We start from the raw sequence: 19,224 nt of genomic DNA on the forward strand, positions 1-19,224 counted from the left end.
AGTGTTTATAACTGAAGTATAAGGATATAAGGACTTATGTGGGGTGTGGAGTTAAGATGTCAGAGGAGTAGGGGACCCTAAGTTTGTCTCGTCCCTCAAATACAGCTAGATAGTTGTCAAATCATTCTGAACAGCTGTGAAATCAATCAGAGATCTGAGAAAAGAAATGTTGCAATTCTACAAGTAGACAAGTGACCACTTTTTGGAGGGTAGGAGGTCGGGAGACTTGAACCTGGGGTGATATATCTGAGGATACAGCAGAGGGGAGGAAGCCTATTTAAGGAGGCTACCACAAAAATTATAAGCATCGGAGTGCAAACTTGAAACTTTTAGAAGTCTGCTCAGTGGGGGATGTCCCTGGCTTAAAGGTGCTCAGGTGGGGAAACGGGGTAGAATCCCAGGTAGTACAGCGTGGTCTCAAGATCCCTGGGGTCACAAGAAGAACGGGGGTGCCTGAGTGAGGCAGAGTTCCCAGGCATAGGAGCAGGGAAGCCACCTGAAAACAATGAGCCTAGGTGCTGGCTCTCTGCTCTGTGTTGCTATAAACTGTGAACTGCTACACGGTTGTGTGACCGCTTTCCTGGCAGGGGTCCAGCAAAAGGCAGAAGCTTGGCGAGGAATAATGCAGGTCTGCACCACAGCAGTCCATAAAATTTTGGAAATTTTGAAACTCAGTCGTGTGCCTGAGATAAAAATGCTCAGTCACAGGCCTGTTGAACACAGAGTTCAGACAGAAACCAGGGCGACAAGAGTGATTGAATGCTTTTCTGTGAGGGTTCACTGAAGAGTGGGGGTGCAAAATTTCAGCTCAGGGGCTAGAGAGCTGGTGTTGCCATATTCATCCCACCCGCCTATCAGAGCTGAAAGCCTTCAAGGGGCAAAACAGCGCCACATAGTGGAATCCAGAGCCTCTTACACTGAGCCCAGCCTCCTGGCAAGGGAGGTGCCCTTACATTAGAGCTCGTGCACCGGACAATCAGCGCAACAGGCCCCTCCCCCAGAAGAACAGCACAAACTGGCTCACACCAAGTTTATGGATCATAGAGGGTTACAAACCTTCAGCTCTTGGGGAAAACAGTATATTGCATTGATTGTTCTTTTTACTCTTTAGTCCTTCAGTTCTATTTTTTCAGCTGTTTTCTTATTTTTTCAACTTTTTTTATTCTTTTTTAATTTTTACATATGCATTATATATTTTTTATTTTTTGTATCTTTTCATTGTATTTTTTATTTCATTTTATTTTTATATATATATATAAGCTTTTCTTTCTTGTTTTGGGATCCAGTTTCTTTTAAACCGAGCTTCTAGTTTTTTGTTTTGTTTTGTTTTCTTTCTTGTTTGTTTTTGTTTTGTTTTTGTTTTCTGGTTTACTGTGTTTTTTTTCTGTTGTCATTGTAGTTATTGTTTTTTCTCTTTCTTTCTTCTATTCTTTTCTGAACAAAATGAAAGATGGGGTGAAAGAGAAATTCACCCCAAAAGAAAAAACAGGAGGTAGTACTCACTGCCAGGGATATAATCAATACAGCTATATGTAAGATGTCTGAAGTAGAATTTAAAACAATGATTTTAAAGATGCTAGCTGGGCTTGAAAAAATCACAGAAGACATTAGAGAATCCCTTACTGTAGAAATTAAAGAACTAAAATCTAATCAGGCTGAAATGAAAAATGCTCTATTACTGAGATGCAGTCAAAATGGAGGCTATAAAAATGAGGATGAATGAGGCAGAAGAAAGAGTGAGTGATATAGAAGATAAAATATGGAAAATAAGGAAGCGGAAAAGAAGAGAGAAAGAAAACTTCTAGATCACAAAGGGAGACTTCAAGAACTCAGTGATTCCATAAAGTGAAATAATATCCAGATAATAGGGGTCCCAGAAGATGAGGAGAGGGAGAGAGGAGCGGAAGGTTTATTTAAACAAATTATAGCTGAGAACTTCCATAATCAGGGGAAGCAAATAGGCATTCAAGTCCAGAGGCCACAGAGAACCCCCTCAAAATCAATAAAAATAAGTCAACACTTCAACATATAATAGTGAAGTTTGCAAATTTCAAAGATAAAGAGAAAATCCTAAAAGCAGCTCGGGACAAGAGGTCCTTAACCTACAAGGGTAGAAACATAAGGCTGGTAGCAGACCTGTCCACACAGACCTGGCAAGCCAGTAAGGACTGGCATGGTATTTTCAATGTGCTAAATGGAAAAAAAAAAAATATATGCAGCCAAGAATACTTTATCTGGCAAGGCTGTCATTCAGAATAGAAGGAGAGATAAAGAGTTTCCAGGACAAACAAAAACAATGAATCTGTGAGCACTAAACCACCCCGGCAAGAAATATTAAAGGGGATCCTTTGAACAAAGAGAGACCCCAAAAGTAACAAACACCAGAAGGGAACAGAGACAATCTACAGAAACAGTGACTTAACAGACAATACAATGACACTAACTTCATATCTTTCAAGAATTACTCTGAATGAAAATGGACTAAATGCTCCAGTCAAAACACATAGAGTATCAGAATGGATTAAGAAAACAAGACCCATCAATATGCTGTTTATGGGAGACTCATTTTAGACACAAAGACAGCTCCAGATTGAAAGTGAGGGGGTGGAGAACCATTTATCATGCCAATGGACAACAAAACAAAGCTGGAGTAGCCAGCCTTATATCAGACAAACTAGATTTTAAACCAAAGACTGTAATAAGAGAAGAAGAAGGACACTATCTCATAATGAAAGGGTCTATCCCGCAAGAAGATCTAACAATTGTAAGTATTTACACCCCCACTTTGGGAGCAGCCAAATATATAAACCAATTAATAACAAAACTAAAGAAACTCATTAATAATACTACAATAATAGTAGGGGATTTTAACACCCCACTCACAGCAATGGACGATCACCTAAGCAGGAAGATCAACAAGGAAAAAAGGGCTTTGAATGACATACTGGACCAGATGGACTTAACAGATATATTCAGAGCATTTTATCCTAAAGCAACAGAATACATATTCTTCTCAAGTGCACATGGAACATTCTCCAGAACAGATCACATACTGTGTCACAAATCAGGTCTCAAGTGGGACAAAAAGATCAAGATCATACCATGCATATTTTCAGACCACAGTTTTTTAAAACTTGAAGTCAACCACAGGAAAAAATTTGGAAGGACTACAAATACATGGAGGTTAAGGGGCATCCTACTAGAGAATGAATAATCAACCAGGAAATTAAAGAAGAATTTTTTTTTAAATACATGGAAGCAAATGAAAATGAAAACATGACAGTTCAAAACCTTTGGGATGCAGCAAATGCAGTCCAATGAGGGAAGTATATAGCAACACAGGCCTTCATTGAGAAACAACAAAAGTCTCAAATACACAACCTAACCTTATACCTAAAGGAGTTGGGAAAAAAAAAAAAACAACAACAAATAAAGCCTAAATCCAGCAGAAGAGAAATAATAAAGATTAGAGTAGAAATCAGTGATCTAGAAACAAACAAAAAAACAAAACAAAAAAACAGTAGAACAATGAACCTAGGAGCTGGTTCTTTGAAAGAATTAATAAGATCAATAAACCCTTAGCCACACTTATCAAAAAGAAAAAAGTAAGGCCCCAAACCAATAAAATCATGAATGAAAGAGGATAGATCACAACCAACACTGAAGAAATACAAACAATTATAAGGGAATATTACGAGCAATTATATGCCAACAAATTGGGCAATCTAGAAGAAATGAATAAATTCCTAGAAACATATAAACTACCAACACTGAAACAGGAAGAAATCGAAAACCTGAACAGCCGCTATATCCACAATAGCCAAAAGATGGAAAGAGCCCAGATATCCAAAAACAGATCAATGGAAAAAGAAGATGTGATATGCACATGTATATGTATATGTATGTATACACACATACATATAAATACACACACAGCGGAATAGTACTTAGCCATCAAAAAGAATGAAATCTTGCCATTTGCAATGAGGCGGATGGAACTAGAAGGTATTATGCTAGGTGAAATAAGTCAGCCAGACAAAGACAAATACCATATGATTTCATATGGTATTTGAAGATTTTAAGAAACAAAACTGATGATCATGGGAAAAGGAAAGGAAAAATAAAATAAGATGAAAACAGAGAGGGAGGCAAGAGATGCTTAACCATAGGAAACAAACTGAGGGTTGCTGGAGGGGGGCGTGGGGGATGGAGTAATTGGGTGTTGGGCATTAAGGAGAGCACTTGAAGTAATGAGCACTGGGTGTTATATGCAACTGATGAATCACTAAATTATACCTCTGAAAGTAATAAAAGTAATACAGTATATGTTAATTTAATTGAATTTAAATTTAAATTTTTGAAAAGAATATAATGAATTACTATGTATTGATCCTACATTCATCAACCCTCTTAACTATTATTAATCCTAATAATTCAACCATAGATTTTCTTGGGTTACTTTACAGGAAAGCACTTCCATTTACTGCATTTTTGGGAGGATATCTTTATAAGAGTGGCCCATGTCAGAGCTGCTGCAGAACATCCCATTTTATTGTGATCTTTTGGTTGCATAAAAGCCCTTAGTAACTATCTTAAGACCACATGGTAATTCTCCATCTAAGATTAAGAATTAGCAGTGGTCTGGATGAAAGACTGCACTGCAGGCCATATTCCAGTGGTAAAAAAAAAATGGATACAGACAATTGGAAAAACAGTAACCATAAAAAAGTTTACATTAGCATAAAACAATCATGCACATGCACAGCCAATGTCCACAAATCCTGGAAGTGGACAAGATTTGCCTTCAGTACCTGCCTTCAAGTTTTTCTCCTTCCATATATTTTCTCTTTCCACAATTTTTTCTTCAGTCTGCTTTCATGATCACCCATTTCTGCACCGAACCTTGCACTTGTTCCAGGTCACCCCAATCTTCACTTTTTACTTCAGCCCACCACCTACCAGTGAGAAATAACCAGGTCTCTGTACTTCTCCCAGTGTTAATTAGTGAGCTATAATAGTGTACATCACATTGATAGATTTTTTTTTATTATGTTATGTTAATCACCATACATTACATCATTAGTTTTTGATGTAGTGTTCCATGATTCATTATTTGCATATAATACCCAGTGCTCCATGCCCTCTTTAATACCCATCACCAGGCTAACCCATCCTCCCACCCCCTCCCCTCTAGAACCCTCAGTTTGTTTTTCAGAGTCCATGATGTCTCATGGTTCATCTCCCCCTCTGATTTCCCCCCTTCATTCTTCCCCTCCTGCTATCTTCTTCTTCTTCTTCTTTTTTTAACATATAATGTATTATTTGTTTCAGAGGTACATATCTGTAATTCAACAGTCTTGCACAATTCACAGTGCTCACCATAGCACATACCCTCCCTAATGTCTATCACCCAGGCGCCCCATCCCTTCCACCCCCCACCACTCCAGCAAACCTCAGTTTATTTCCTGAGATTAAGAATTCCTCATATCAGTGAGGTCATATGAGACATGTCTTTCTCTGATTGACTTCATTTACTCAGCATAACACTCTCCAGTTCCATCCACGTTGTTGCAAATGGCAAGATCTCATTCCTTTTGATGGGTGCATAATATTCCATTGTATATATATACCACATCTTCTTTATCCATTCATCTGTTGATGGACATCTTGGCTCTTTCCACAGTTTGGCTATTGTGGACATTGCTGCTATACACATTGGGGTGCATGTACCCCTTCATATCACTACATTTGTATCTTTGGGGTAAATACCCAGTAGTGCAATTGCTGGATCATATGGTAGCTCTATTTTCAACTTTTTGAAGAACCTCCATACTGTTTTCCAGAGTGGCTGCACCAGCTTGCATTCCGACAAAGAGTGTAGGAGGGTTCCCCTTTCCCCGCATCCCCGCCAACATCTGTCGTTTCCTGACTTCTTAATTTTAGCCATTCTGACTGGTGTGAGGTGATATCTCATTGAGGTTTTGATTTGGATTTCCCTGATGCCAAACAATGTTGCGCACTTTTTCACGTGTCTGCTGGCCATTTGGATGTCTTCTTTGGAAAAATGTCTGTTCATGTCTTCTGCCCATTTCTTGATTGGATTATTTGTTCTTTGGGTGTTGAGTTTCCTAAGTTCTTTATAGATTTTGGATGCTAGCCCTTTATCTGATATGTCATTTGCAAATATCTTCTCCCATTCTGTTGGTTGTCTTTTGGTTTTGTAGACTGTTTCTTTTGCTGGGCAAAAGCTTTTTATCTTGATGAGGTCCCAATAGTTCATTTTTGCCCTTGCTTCCCTTGCCTTTGGCAATGTTTCTAGGAAGAAGTAGCTGCTGCTGAGGTCGAAGAGGTTGCTGCCTGTGTTCTCCTCTACGATTTTGATGGACTCCTGTCTCACGTTGAGGTCTTTCAACCATTTGGAGTCTATTTTTGTGTGTGGTGTAAGGAAATGGTCCAGTTTCATTCTTCTGCATGTGGCTGTCCAATTTTCCCAACACCATTTGTTGAAGAGACTGTCTTTTTGCCATTGGACATTCTTTCCTGCTTTGTCGATTAGTTGACCATACGGTTGAGGGTCCATTTCTGGGCTCTCTATTCTGTTCCATTGATCTATGTGTCTGTTTTTGTGCTGGTACCATACTGTCTTGATGATGACAGCTTTGTAATAGAGCTTGAAGTCCGGAATTGTAATGCCTCCAGCTTTGCTTTTCTTTTTCAACATTCCTCTGGCTATTCGGGGTTTTTTCTGGTTCCATGCAAATTTTAGGATTATTTGTTCCATTGCTTTGAAAAAAGTGGATGATCTTTTGATGGGGATTGCACTGAATGTGTAGATTGCTCTAGGTAGCATTGACATCTTCACAATATTTGTCCTGCCAATCCATGAGCATGGAATGTTTTTCCATTTCTTTGTGTCTTCCTCAATTTCTTTCCTGAGTATTTTATAGTTTTCTGAGTACAGATTCTTTGCCTCTTTGGTTAGATTTATTCCTAGGTATCTTCTGGTTTGGGGTGCAATTGTAAATGGGATCGACTCCTTAATTTCTCTTTCTTCTGTCTTGCTGTTGGTGTATAGGAATGCCACTGATTTCTGTGCATTGATTTTATATCCTGCCACTTTACTGAATTCCTGTATGAGTTCTAGCAGTTTTGGGGTGGACTCATTTGGGTTTTCCACATAAAGTATCATATCATCTGCAAAGAGTGAGAGTTTGACTTCTTCTTTGCCCATTTGGGTGCCTTTTATTTCTCTTTGTTGTGTGATTGCTGTGGCTAGGACTTCTAATACTATGTTGAATAGCAGTGGTGATAGTGGACATCCCTGCCGTGTTCCTGACCTTAGGGGGAAAGCTCTCAGTTTTTCCCCATTGAGAATGATATTCGCTGTGGGTTCTTCATAGATGGCTTTTATGATATTGAGGTATATACCCTCTATCCTTATACTCTGAAGAGATTTGATCAAGAAAGGATGCTGTACTTTGTCAAATGCTTTTTCTGCATCTATTGAGAGGATCATATGGTTCTTGTTCTTTCTTTTATAAATGTATTGTATCACATTGATTGATTTGTGGATGTTGAACCAACCTTGCAGCCCAGGAATAAATCCCACTTGGTCGTGGTGAATAATCCTTTTAATGTACTGTTGGTTCCTACTGGCTAGTATTTTGGTGAGAATTTTTGCATCCATGTTCATCAAGGATATTGGTCTGGAATTTTACTTTTTGATGGGGTCTTTGTCTGGTTTGGGGATCAAGGTAATGCTGGCCTCATAAAATGAGTTTGGAAGTTTTCCTTCCATTTCTATTTTTTGGAACAATTTCAGAAGGATAGGTATTAATTCTTCTTTAAATGTTTGGTAGAATTCTCCTGGGAAGCCATCTGGCCCTGGGCTTTTGTTTGTTGGGAGATTTTTGATGACTGCTTTAATTACCTTAGTGGTTATAGGCCTGTTCAGGTTTTCTATTTCTTCCTGGTTCAGTTTTGGTAGTTGATACATCTCTAAGAATGCATCTATATCTTCCAGAGTATCTAATTTGCTGGCATAGAGTCGCTCATAATATGTTCTTAAAATTGTTTGTATTTCTTTGGTGTTGGTTGTGATCTCTCCTCTTTCATTCATGATTTTGTTGATTTGGGTCATTTCTCTTTTCTTTTTGATAAGTCTGGCCAGGGGTTTATCAATCTTGTTAATTCTTTCAACAAACTAGCTCCTAGTTTCGTTGATCTGTTCTACTGTTCTTTTGGTTTCTATTTCATTGATTTCTGCTCTGATCTTTTCTCTTCTCCTGCTGGGTTTAGGCTTTATTTGCTGTTCTTTCTCCAGCTCCTTTAGGTGTAGGGTTAGGTTGTGTATTTGAGACCTTTCCTGTTTCTTGAGGAAGGCTTGTATTGCTATATACTTTCCTCTTAGGCCTTTGCTGTATCCCAAAGATTTTGAACAGTTGTGTTTTCATTTTCATTGGTTTCCATGAATTTTTTTAATTCTTCTTTAATTTCCTGGTTGAGCCATCCATCCTTTAGTAGGATGCTCTTTAGCCTCCATGGATTTGAGTTCTTTCCAACTTTCCTCTTGTGATTGAGTTCTAGTTTCAAAGCATTGTGGTCTGAAAATATGCAGGGAAGGATCCCAATCTTTTGGTACTGGTTGAGACCTGATTTGTGACCTAGGATGTGATCCATGGGCACTAGAGAAGAATGTGTATTCTGTTGCTTTGGGATGGAATGTTCTGAATATATCTGTGAAGTCCATTTGGTCCAGTGTGTCATTTAAAGTCTTTATTTCCTTGTTGATCTTTTGCTTAGATGATCTGTCCATTTCAGTGAGGGGGGTGTTAAAGTCCCCCACTATTATTGTATTGTTGTTGATGTGTTTCTTTGCTTTTGTTCTTAATTGGCTTATATAATTGGCTGCTCCCGTGTTAGGGGCATAGATATTTACAATTGTTAGATCTTCTTGTTGGATAGACCCTTTAAGTGGGATATAGTGTCCTTCCTCATCTCTTATTACAGTCTTTGGTTTAAAATCTAATTTGTCTGATATAAGGATTGCCACCCCAGCTTTCTTTTGGTGTCCATGAGCATGGGAAATGGTTTTCCACCCCTTCACTTTCAATCTGGGGGTGTCTTTGGGTCTAAAATGAGTCTCTTGCTGACAGCATATCGATGGGTCTTGTTTTTGTATCCAATCTGATAGCCTGTGTCTTTTGATTGGGGCATTTAGCCCATTGACATTCAGGGTAACTATTGAAAGATAGGAATTTAGTGCCATTGTATTGCCTTTAAGGTGATTGTTACTGTATTTTGCCTGTGTTCCTTTCTGGTCTATGTTGCTTTTAGGCTCTCTCTTTGCTTAGAGGACCCCTTTCAAGATTTCTTGTATGGCCGGTTTTGTGCTTGCAAATTCCTTTAGTTTTTGTTTGTCCTGGAAGGTTTTGATCTCTCCTTCAATTTTCAATGACAGCCTAGCTGGATATAGTATTCTTGGCTGCATATTTTTCTCATTTAGTGCTCTGAATATCTCATGCCAGTCCTTTCTGGCCTGCCAGGTCTCTGTGGATAAGTCTGTTGCCAATCTAATGTTTCTACCATTGTAGGTAACAGATCTCTTGTCCTGAGCTGCTTTCAGGATTTTCTCTTTGTCTCTGAGACTCATAAGTTTTCCTATTAGATGTGGGGTGTTGACGTATTTTTATTGATTTTGAGAGGGGTTCTCTGTGCCTCCTGGATTTTGATGCCTGTTTCCTTCCCCAAATTAGGGAAGTTCTCTGCTATAATTTGCTCCAATATACCTTCTGCCCCTCTCTCTCTCTTCTTCTTCTTCTGGGATCCCAATTATTCTAATGTTGTTTCGTCTTATGGTATCTCTTATCTCTCAAATTCTGCCCTCGTGATCCAGTAGTTGTTTATCTCTCTTTTTCTCAGCTTCTTTATTTTCCATCATTTGGTCTTCTATATCACTAATTCTTTCTTCTGCCTCATTTATCCTAGCAGTTAGAGCCTCCAATTTTTATTGCACCTCATTAATAGCCTTTTTGATTTCAACTTGGTTAGATTTTAGTTCTTTTATTTCCCCAGAAAGGGTTTCTCTAATAACTTCCATGCTTTTTTCAAGCCCAGCTAGTATCTTTAAAATCGTCCTTCTGAACTCTAGTTCTGACATCTTACTAATGTCCGTATTGATTAGGTCCCTGGCAGTGGTACTGCCTCTTGTTCTTTTTGTTGAGGTGATTTTTTCCATCTTGTCATTTTATCCAGAGGAGAATAGATGAATGAGAGAACAAAATGCTAACAGGGTAACAACGTGCCCAGAAATCGTATACTAAACAAATCAGAAAAGACCAGAAACCGGGGTAAAAGAAAGGGAAAGAAAGAAAGAAGGAAAAGAAAAAAAAGAAAAAGAAAAAGATAAAAACAAAAACAAAACAAAAAAAAGCAGAATATGATCAAATATGCCCAGGCTGGTGCATAGATCAGTGCCACACACTAGATTTTGGGCATATTTTGGTCTGTTAGAAGAAAGTGCCTCTCAAAATTTTAAAGAAAGAAAAACAAATGTACAAAATAAGGGTTAATACAATGAAGGGATAGAATATGACTGTAAAGATGAAAATTATAAAAGATTTTATAAAAGGAATTGATAAGAAGTTGTGTGAAAAAAGAAAGAAGAAGTTTAAAAAAAGTGGGGGGAGAGAATGTGATCAGGCAGGAGACTAGAACAAAGCCATACACTAGAGATTTAGGGTATATTTTGATCTGTTAGAAAAAACTGTATCTCAAATTTTTAAAGAGAGAACAACTTATATATATATATACACCAAAAATAAGGGTAACTATTATGAAGGGATAGAATATGACTCTAAAAATGAAAAATAAAAAAGATTTTTTTAAAAAAGAGATTGATAAGATGTTGGTTGAAAAAGGGAAAAAGAAAAATTCAAAAAAAAAAAGAAAAGAAAAGAAAAGACAGTTAAAAAAATTAACTTTGAAAGACTAAAGAATCATGGTAAAAAAAAGCCATGAATTCTATGTGCAGTATTCCCCTAGCGCTGGAGTTCTGCCGTTCTCATTGCTTGGTAAACTTGGTCTTGGCTGTCTGTTCTTGCTGATCTTCTGGGGGAGGGGCCTGTTGCCATGGTTCCCAAATGTCTTTGCCAGAGGCGGAATTGCCCCGCCCTTGCTGGGTCCAGGCTAAGGAATCTGCTGGGGTTTGCTCTTGGGAGCTTTTGTTCCCTGCAAGCTTTCTGTACAGCTTTCGAGGACGAGAGTGAAAATGGTGGCCTCCCAATCTCTACCCTGGAGGAGCCGAGAACTCAGGGCCCCACTCCTCAGTCAGCCTCCAGAGAAAAGCAGTCAGTCACTCCCTGCTCCCTGGTCTCCGGCCGCACTCCATGCTCACCAGGCCTGTGACCAAGCCTTTCTATCTCTGGCACACGACCCCATGTGGAGTCTCCAAACCCAGCAGATCCCTGCAGTGTGCTCCCACACTGCTCCTCCCAGGGGAGGAAGGGGAGTCTCCCTGGATCTGCTGCTTGTTGGGTCCCTGCTGGAGGAGCAGTGGCCCAACTGTGCCGTGGATCTCGGTTTATAACAACCCTGAGCTGAGAGCCCGCTCCTCTGCTCTGTCTCTGCAGCCGGGTTCCCTGCTCCAATACCTGGGAGCTCTGCCACACTCAGGCACCCCTGGTCTTTCTGTGACCTCAAGGGTCCTGAGACCACACTGTCCCAGCGAGTGTTCCACCCCCCCGCTTAGCCACTGGAGCGACGTCCCTCAGTGGAGCCAACTTCTAAAAGTTCCAATTTTGTGCTCAGCTGCTCTATCACTTGCCAGAAGCAGCTGATGGAGGCCCCCTCTCCCGCCATCTATTCTCCCGAATATCACCTTGGATTCACTTCTCTGCACATCCTACCTTCCAGAAAGTGGTCGCTTTTCTGTTCAGAGAGTTGCTGCTATTCTTTTCTTCGATCTCTTGTTGAGTTCATAGGTGTTCAGAATGGTTTGATTACCTATCCACCTGAATTCCTGGGACCAGATGAAATCCAGGTCTCCTACACCTCCACCATCTTACTCTGCCCCCTCCATCACATTGATAGATTTTGACAGTGTTCATTCACATACAATCCTGATCGTATAGTGCAAAGTGTGCACCTTGTTTTCAATTGGACCTGAGTTTGAATCATGCATTTTTTTTGGCATTTATTCACTCTGTGACCTAAGGAAGTCACTTTATCTCTCTAAATTTCAATGTGTTGTTATCATGAGGTTTAAACAAGACAATATACATAGAAAGAGTGAGACTACTTCCATTTTTCTATACTATCAAGAACATGCAGGTAAATTGGCTTTCAAAAGAAAACAAAAAGTCCTGATCTGTAGCATTGCCAGTGTCCATGGAGTTGAAAAATACTCAGAACCACTTCTCTGTATGAACAGGCTCTAGCACACACTTCTGTCCTCCTCGCCTTCCTTGTTTGGTGCTGGGCTTACAATCTTCCTCTTCACCTTAATTCCTGTATCTCCCTGAATGAGTCAGCAGTATCCCAGCAGAACCCTAGCCTCTCAGCTCCTTGACCTTCTCTTCCACTCCACCCAGCCACCCTCTCACAAGGTCACACCTTGGTCCCTGTCATTACCCAAAACTGCTTCTCCTCTAAAATGACCAATTCAGGAGGACTTCCCTCTAACCAAATCCTATACTCACTTCTGCTTGCTTCTTCAGCTATTTCCACAACTGTTTTTCTCATAGGAATTTCTCATCAGAGACATCTCAAATCTCTCTCCACCTTCTTCTCTTCTTCCTTTGCAACTTATGTTTCATGAACTAGGTAAGCTTACAAGGTCCATTCTATATTTGAAGATTAGTAAGAATGAAGACTTGCACTGGGCCTAAGTTTCAGTGTGTTAGTTTTACTACCAAACCAGAAACAAGTACTCTAGTAGGATTTGTGATATAGGATAAAGGAGTAGATGCAGCTACCCAGTACTTCCCCAAACTCAGCAATCAGTAATGACCTATTCTCTATCAATATTGCCTGGAAATAATACTCTGTTTCTTTGGGAAGCCTACTTTCCTGCATTTCACAATAATTCTTTCAATCTTCTCCATCCCTCTTACCCTTCACTGCCAACTTCCTGCCCATTCAGATGTCCACACAACCTGTTCCTCAGAGAAAAATCACCATCGTATGAGAACTCCTCTATTTCCCATCACCAAACCCAAACCCTGTCCTCATCTGTCCTCACACTTTCCTCATCTGTTCTCCTGTCAAAGCTGTCATCTTCCATTTATGCTCTGGATCTCATTTCCCCCCATGTCTTATATTATCAACAATCTCCTCTCTTCTAACTCTTCAGATCCCCCTCCCTGCTAGCTCCTTAACATTGATCTCTAAATATGCTTTCAAGAAATCAATCCATACCCAACTTATCCCCTCCACCATCTACCTTCTCCACAAAATGTTTGAAAAATGCCTACATTTGCTATCTTCTTTCATTTCCATCTCATTGTTCAACCCACTCCAAATACAGATTCTGCTCTTACAAAATCGTTACCCACTATCCCTGTCTATGACCCCCCCATGGGCACAAGTCAATGGGTAATTTTTGTTAGTCATCTTCCCTGGCCTCTAAGCAATAGTCAACACAGATGAACCTTCCTTGTTCCTGAAGGGCTCTCTTCCTTACTTCCATGAAAGGATAGTTTAAAGTGGCTAAAAAGGGAGTCAGAGTACATTAACAGTGAACAAACTAAGAAGAGACATGGTACCCTAGGACAATTTTTATTCTTGCTGTCCTTATATTTTCCTTCTGTATCTATTTATGTTGAATGAATGCATCTACTAATTTAAGTTTTATTACAAATAAATATTTCCCTGTTTTTTGCATGTGAATTACTCTGACTTTTCTTTCATGTTCTCCATTTTTCAGTACTGAAATTGTATTTGCAAAGACATTTTAACGTAAAGGCCCACAAGCCAGTTGATGGCAAAATGAGAACTAAGGGAACCCTCCAGAGACAAAATGAAAAGCAAGTTTTAGAACCTGTTCCAAAATTTCAGGAAGTAACTGTGACATCATATTTCTTCTCCAAAGGACTGCCCCTGATGGTGAAAGCCTCAGCTACCATGGCCAGCAAGATTTGGGAACACAGGGTGAATGTGGCAAGATGGCGGAGGAGTAGGAGACCTGGATTTCGTCTCCTCTCAGGAATTCAGCTGGATAGGGATCAAACCATTCTGAACACCTACAAACTCAACAGGAGATCGAAGAAAAGAATAGCAACAACTCTCTGAACAGAAAAGCGACCACTTTCTGGAAGGTAGGACGTGCGGAGAAGTGAATCCGAGGCGTTATTCGGGAGGATAGACAGCGGGGGAGGGGCCTCCATCGGCCGCTTCTGGCAAGTGATAGAGCCACGGAGCACAAAATCGGAACTTTTAGAAGTCTGCTCCGCTGAGGGACGTCACTCTGGTGGCGAAGTGGGGGGTGGAACCCTCGCGGGACAGTGTGGTCTCAGGACCCTCGGGGTCACAGAAAGTCCGGGGGTGCCTGAGTGCGGCAGAGCCCCCAGGTATCGGAGCAGGGAAGCCGGCTGCAGAGACGGAGCCCAGGCGCGGGCTCTCAGCTCGGGGTTGTCATAAACCGTGATCCGTGGCACAGTCAGGCCACTGCTCCTCCAGCAGGGACCCAACAAGCGGCAGATCCGGGGAGACTCACCTTCTTCCCCCTGGAGAAGAGGTGCGGGAGCGCACCGCGGGGATCTGCTGGATTTGGAGACTCCACCCGGGGTCGGGTGCCAGATAGAAAGGCGCGGTCACAGGCCGGGTGAGCACGGAGTGTGGCCGGAGACCGGGGAGACGGGAGTGACTGACTGCTTTTCTCTGGGGGCTCGCTGAGGAGCGGGACCCCGAGTTCTCGGCTCCTCCGGGGCGGAGACTGGGAGGCCGCCATTTTCACTCTCCGCCTCCAAAGCTGTACGGAAAGCTTGCAGGGAACAAAAGCTCCAGAGAGCAAACCCGAGCAGATTACTTAGCCCGGACCGGCAAGGACGGGGCAATTTTGCCTCCGGCAAAGACATTTGGGAACCACGGCAACAGGCCCCTCCCCCAGAAGATCAGCGAGAACAGCCAGCCAAGACCAAGTTTACCGATCAATGAGAACAGCAGAACTCCAGCGCTAGGGGAATACTGCACATAGAATTCATGGCTTTTTTACCATGATTCTTTAGTCTTTCAAAGTTAATTATTTTTTTTAACTGTCTTTTTTTCTTTTTTCTTTTTTTCTTTTTTTTGAATTTTTCTTTTTCCCTTTTTCAACCAACATCTTATCAATCCCTTTTTAAAAAAAAAAAAAACATTTTTATTTTTCATTTTTAAAGTCATATTCTATCCCTTCATAGTAGTTACCCGTATTTTTGGCATATATATATAAGTTGTTCTCTCTTTAAAATCTTGAGATAGTTTCTTCTAACAGATCAAAATATACTCTAAATCTCTAGTGTATGGTTTTTTTCTACTCCCCTGCCTGATCACATTCTCTCCCTTTTTTCTTTCTTTTTTTTTTTAATCCTCTTCTTTCTTTTTTCAAACAACTTATCAAACCCTTTTATAAAATTTTTTATAATTTCCATCTTTACAGTCATATTCCATCCCTTCATCATATCAACCCTTATTTTTGTACATATATAAGTTTTTCTTTCTTTAAAATTTTGGGAGGGACTTTCTTTTAACAGACCAAACTACACCCAAAATCTAGTGTGTGGCACTGATCTATAAACCAGCCTGATCATATTTGATCACATTCTGTTTTTGTTTTGTTTTGTTTTGTTCTGCTTTTGTTTGTTTTTATCTTTATCTTTATCTTTTTCTTTTTTCTTTTTTTCTTTCTTTTTCTTTTTTCTCTCTTTCCCTTTCTTTTCCCACTGCTTCAGGTCTTTTCTGATTTGTTTAGAGTATATTTTCTGGGGACGTTGTTACCCTGCTAGCATTTTGTTCTCTCATTAATCTATTCTCCTCTGCACAAAATGACAAGACGGAAAAAATCACCTCAACAAAAAGAACAAGAGGTAGTACCGGCTGCCAGGGACCTACTCAATACGGACATTAGTACGATGTCAGATCTAGAGTTCAGAATCATCACTTTAAAGATACTAGCTGGGCTTGAAAAAAACATGGAAGTTATTAGAGAAACCCTTTCTGGAGAAGTAAAAGAACTAAAATCTAACCAAGTAGAAATCAAAAAGGCTATTAATGAGGTGCAATCAAATATGGGGGCGCTAACTGCTAGGATAAATGAGGCAGAAGAAAGAATCAGTGATATAGAAGACCAAATGATGGAAAATAAAGAAGCTGAGAAAAAGAGAGATAAACAACTACTGGATCACGAGGGCAGAATTCGAGAGATAAACGATACCATAAGACGAAACAACATTAGAATAATTGGGATCCCAGAAGAAGAAGAAAGAGAGAGAGGGGCGGAAGGTATAATGGAGCAAATTATAGCAGAGAACTTCCCTAGTTTGGGGAAGGAAACAGGCATCAAAATCCAGGAAGCACAGAGAACCCCTCTGAAAATCAATAAAAATAGGTCAACACCCTGACATCTAATAGTAAAACTTACGAGTCTCAGAGACAAAGAGAAAATCCTGAAAGCAGCTCAGGAGAAGAGATATGTAACCTACAATGGTAGAAACATTAGATTGGCAACAGACTTATCCACAGAGACCTGGCAGGCCAGAAAGGACTGGCAGGACATATTCAGAGCACTAAATGAGAAAAATATGCAGCCAAGAATACTATATCCAGCTAGGCTGTCATTGAAAATAGAAGGTGAGATAAAAAGCTTCCAGGACAAACAAAAACTAAAGGAATTTGCAAACACGAAACCAGCCCTACAAGAAATCTTGAAAGGGGTCCTCTAAGCAAAGAGAGAGCCTAAAAGCAACATAGACCAGAAAGGAACACAAACAATATACAGTAACAGTCACTTTACAGGCAATACAATGGCACTAAATTCCTATCTTTCAATAGTTACCCTGAATGTAAATGGGCTAAATGCCCCAATCAAAAGACACAGGCTATCAGATTGGATTAAAAAACAAGACCCATCGATATGCTGTCTGCAAGAGACTCATTTTAGACCCAAAGACACCCCCAGATTTAAAGTGAGGGGGTGGAAAACCATTTACCATGCTCATGGACACCAAAAGAAAGCTGGGGTGGCAATCCTTATATCAGACAAATTAGATTTTAAACCAAAGACTGTAATAAGAGATGAGGAAGGACACTACATCATACTTAAAGGGTCTATCCAACAAGAAGATCTAACAATTGTAAATATCTATGCCCCTAACATGGGAGCAGCCAATTATATAAGGCAATTAATAACAAAAGCAAAGAAACACATCAACAACAATACAATAATAGTGGGGGACTTTAACACCCCCCTCACTGAAATGGACAGATCGTCTAAACAAAAGATCAACAAGGAAATAAAGACTTTAAATGACACACTGGACCAAATGGACTTCACAGACATATTCAGAACATTCTATCCCAAAGCAACGGAATACACATTCTTCTCTAGTGCCCATGGAACATTCTCCAGAATAGATCACATCCTAGGTCATAAATCAGGTCTCAACCAGTACCAAAAGATAGGGATCATCCCCTGCCTATTTTCAGACCACAATGCTTTGAAACTAGAACTCAATCACAAGAGGAAAGTCAGAAAGAACTCAAATACATGGAAGCTAAAGAGCATCCTACTGAAGAATGAATGGGTCAACCAGGAAATTAAAGAAGAATTAAAAAAATTCATGGAAACCAATGAAAATGAAAACACAACTGTTCAAAATCTTTGGGATACAGCAAAGGCAGTCCTAAGAGGAAAATATATAGCAATACAAGCCTTTCTCAAGAAACAAGAAAGGTCTCAAGTACACAACCTAACCCTACACCTAAAGGAGCTGGAGAAAGAACAGCAAATGAAGCCTAAACCCAGCAGGAGAAGAGAAATAATAAAGATCAGAGCAGAAATCAATGAAATAGAAACCAAAAGAACAGTAGAACAGATCAACAAAACTAGGAGCTGGTTCTTTGAAAGAATTAACAAGATTGATAAATCCCTGGCCAGACTTATCAAAAAGAAAAGAGAAATGACCCAAATCAACAAAATCATGAATGAAAGAGGAGAAATCACAACAAACACCAAAGAAATACAAACAATTATAAGAACATATTATGAGCAACTCTATGCCAGCAAATTAGATAACCTGGAATTAATGGATGCATTCCTAGAGATGTATCAACTACCAAAACTGAACCAGGAAGAAATAGAAAACCTGAACAGACCTATAACCACTAAGGAAATAGAAGCAGTCATCAAAAATCTCCCAAAACACAAAAGCCCAGGGCCAGATGGCTTCCCAGGGGAATTCTACCAAACATTTAAAGAAGAATTAATACCTATCCTTCTGAAACTGTTCCAAAAAATAGAAATGGAAGGAAAACTTCCAAACTCATTTTATGAGGCCAGCATTACCTTGATCCCCAAACCAGACAAAGACCCCATCAAAAAGGAGAATTACAGACCAATATCCCTGATGAACATGGATGCAAAAATTCTCACCAAAATACTAGCCAGTAGGAACCAACAGTACATTAAAAGGATTATTCACCACAACCAAGTCGGATTTATCCCTGGGCTGCAAGGTTGGTTCAACATCCGCAAATCAATCAACGTGATACAATACATTAACAAAAGAAAGAACAAGAATCATATGATCCTCTCAATAGATGCAGAAAAAGCATTTGACAAAGTACAGCATCCTTTCTTGATCAAAACTCTTCAGAGTATAGGGATAGAGGGTACATACCTCAATATCATAAAAGCCATCTATGAAAAACCTACAGCAAATATCATTCTCAATGGGGAAAAACTGAGACCTTTCCCCCTAAGGTCAGGAACGCGGCAGGGATGTCCACTATCACCACTGCTATTCAACATAGTATTGGAAGTCCTAGCCACAGCAATCAGACAACAAAAAGAAATCAAAGGCATCCAAATTGGCAAAGAAGAAGTCAAACTCTCACTCTTTGCAGGTGATATGATACTTTATGTGGAAAATCCCAAAGACTCCACCCCAAAACTGCTAGAACTCATACAGGAATTCAGTCAAGTGGCAGGATATAAAATCAATGCACAGAAGTCAGTGGCATTCCTATACA

This window comes from Halichoerus grypus, chromosome 5 (assembly GCF_964656455.1).
Source record: "Halichoerus grypus chromosome 5, mHalGry1.hap1.1, whole genome shotgun sequence".
NCBI classification, from domain to species: Eukaryota; Metazoa; Chordata; class Mammalia; order Carnivora; family Phocidae; genus Halichoerus; species Halichoerus grypus.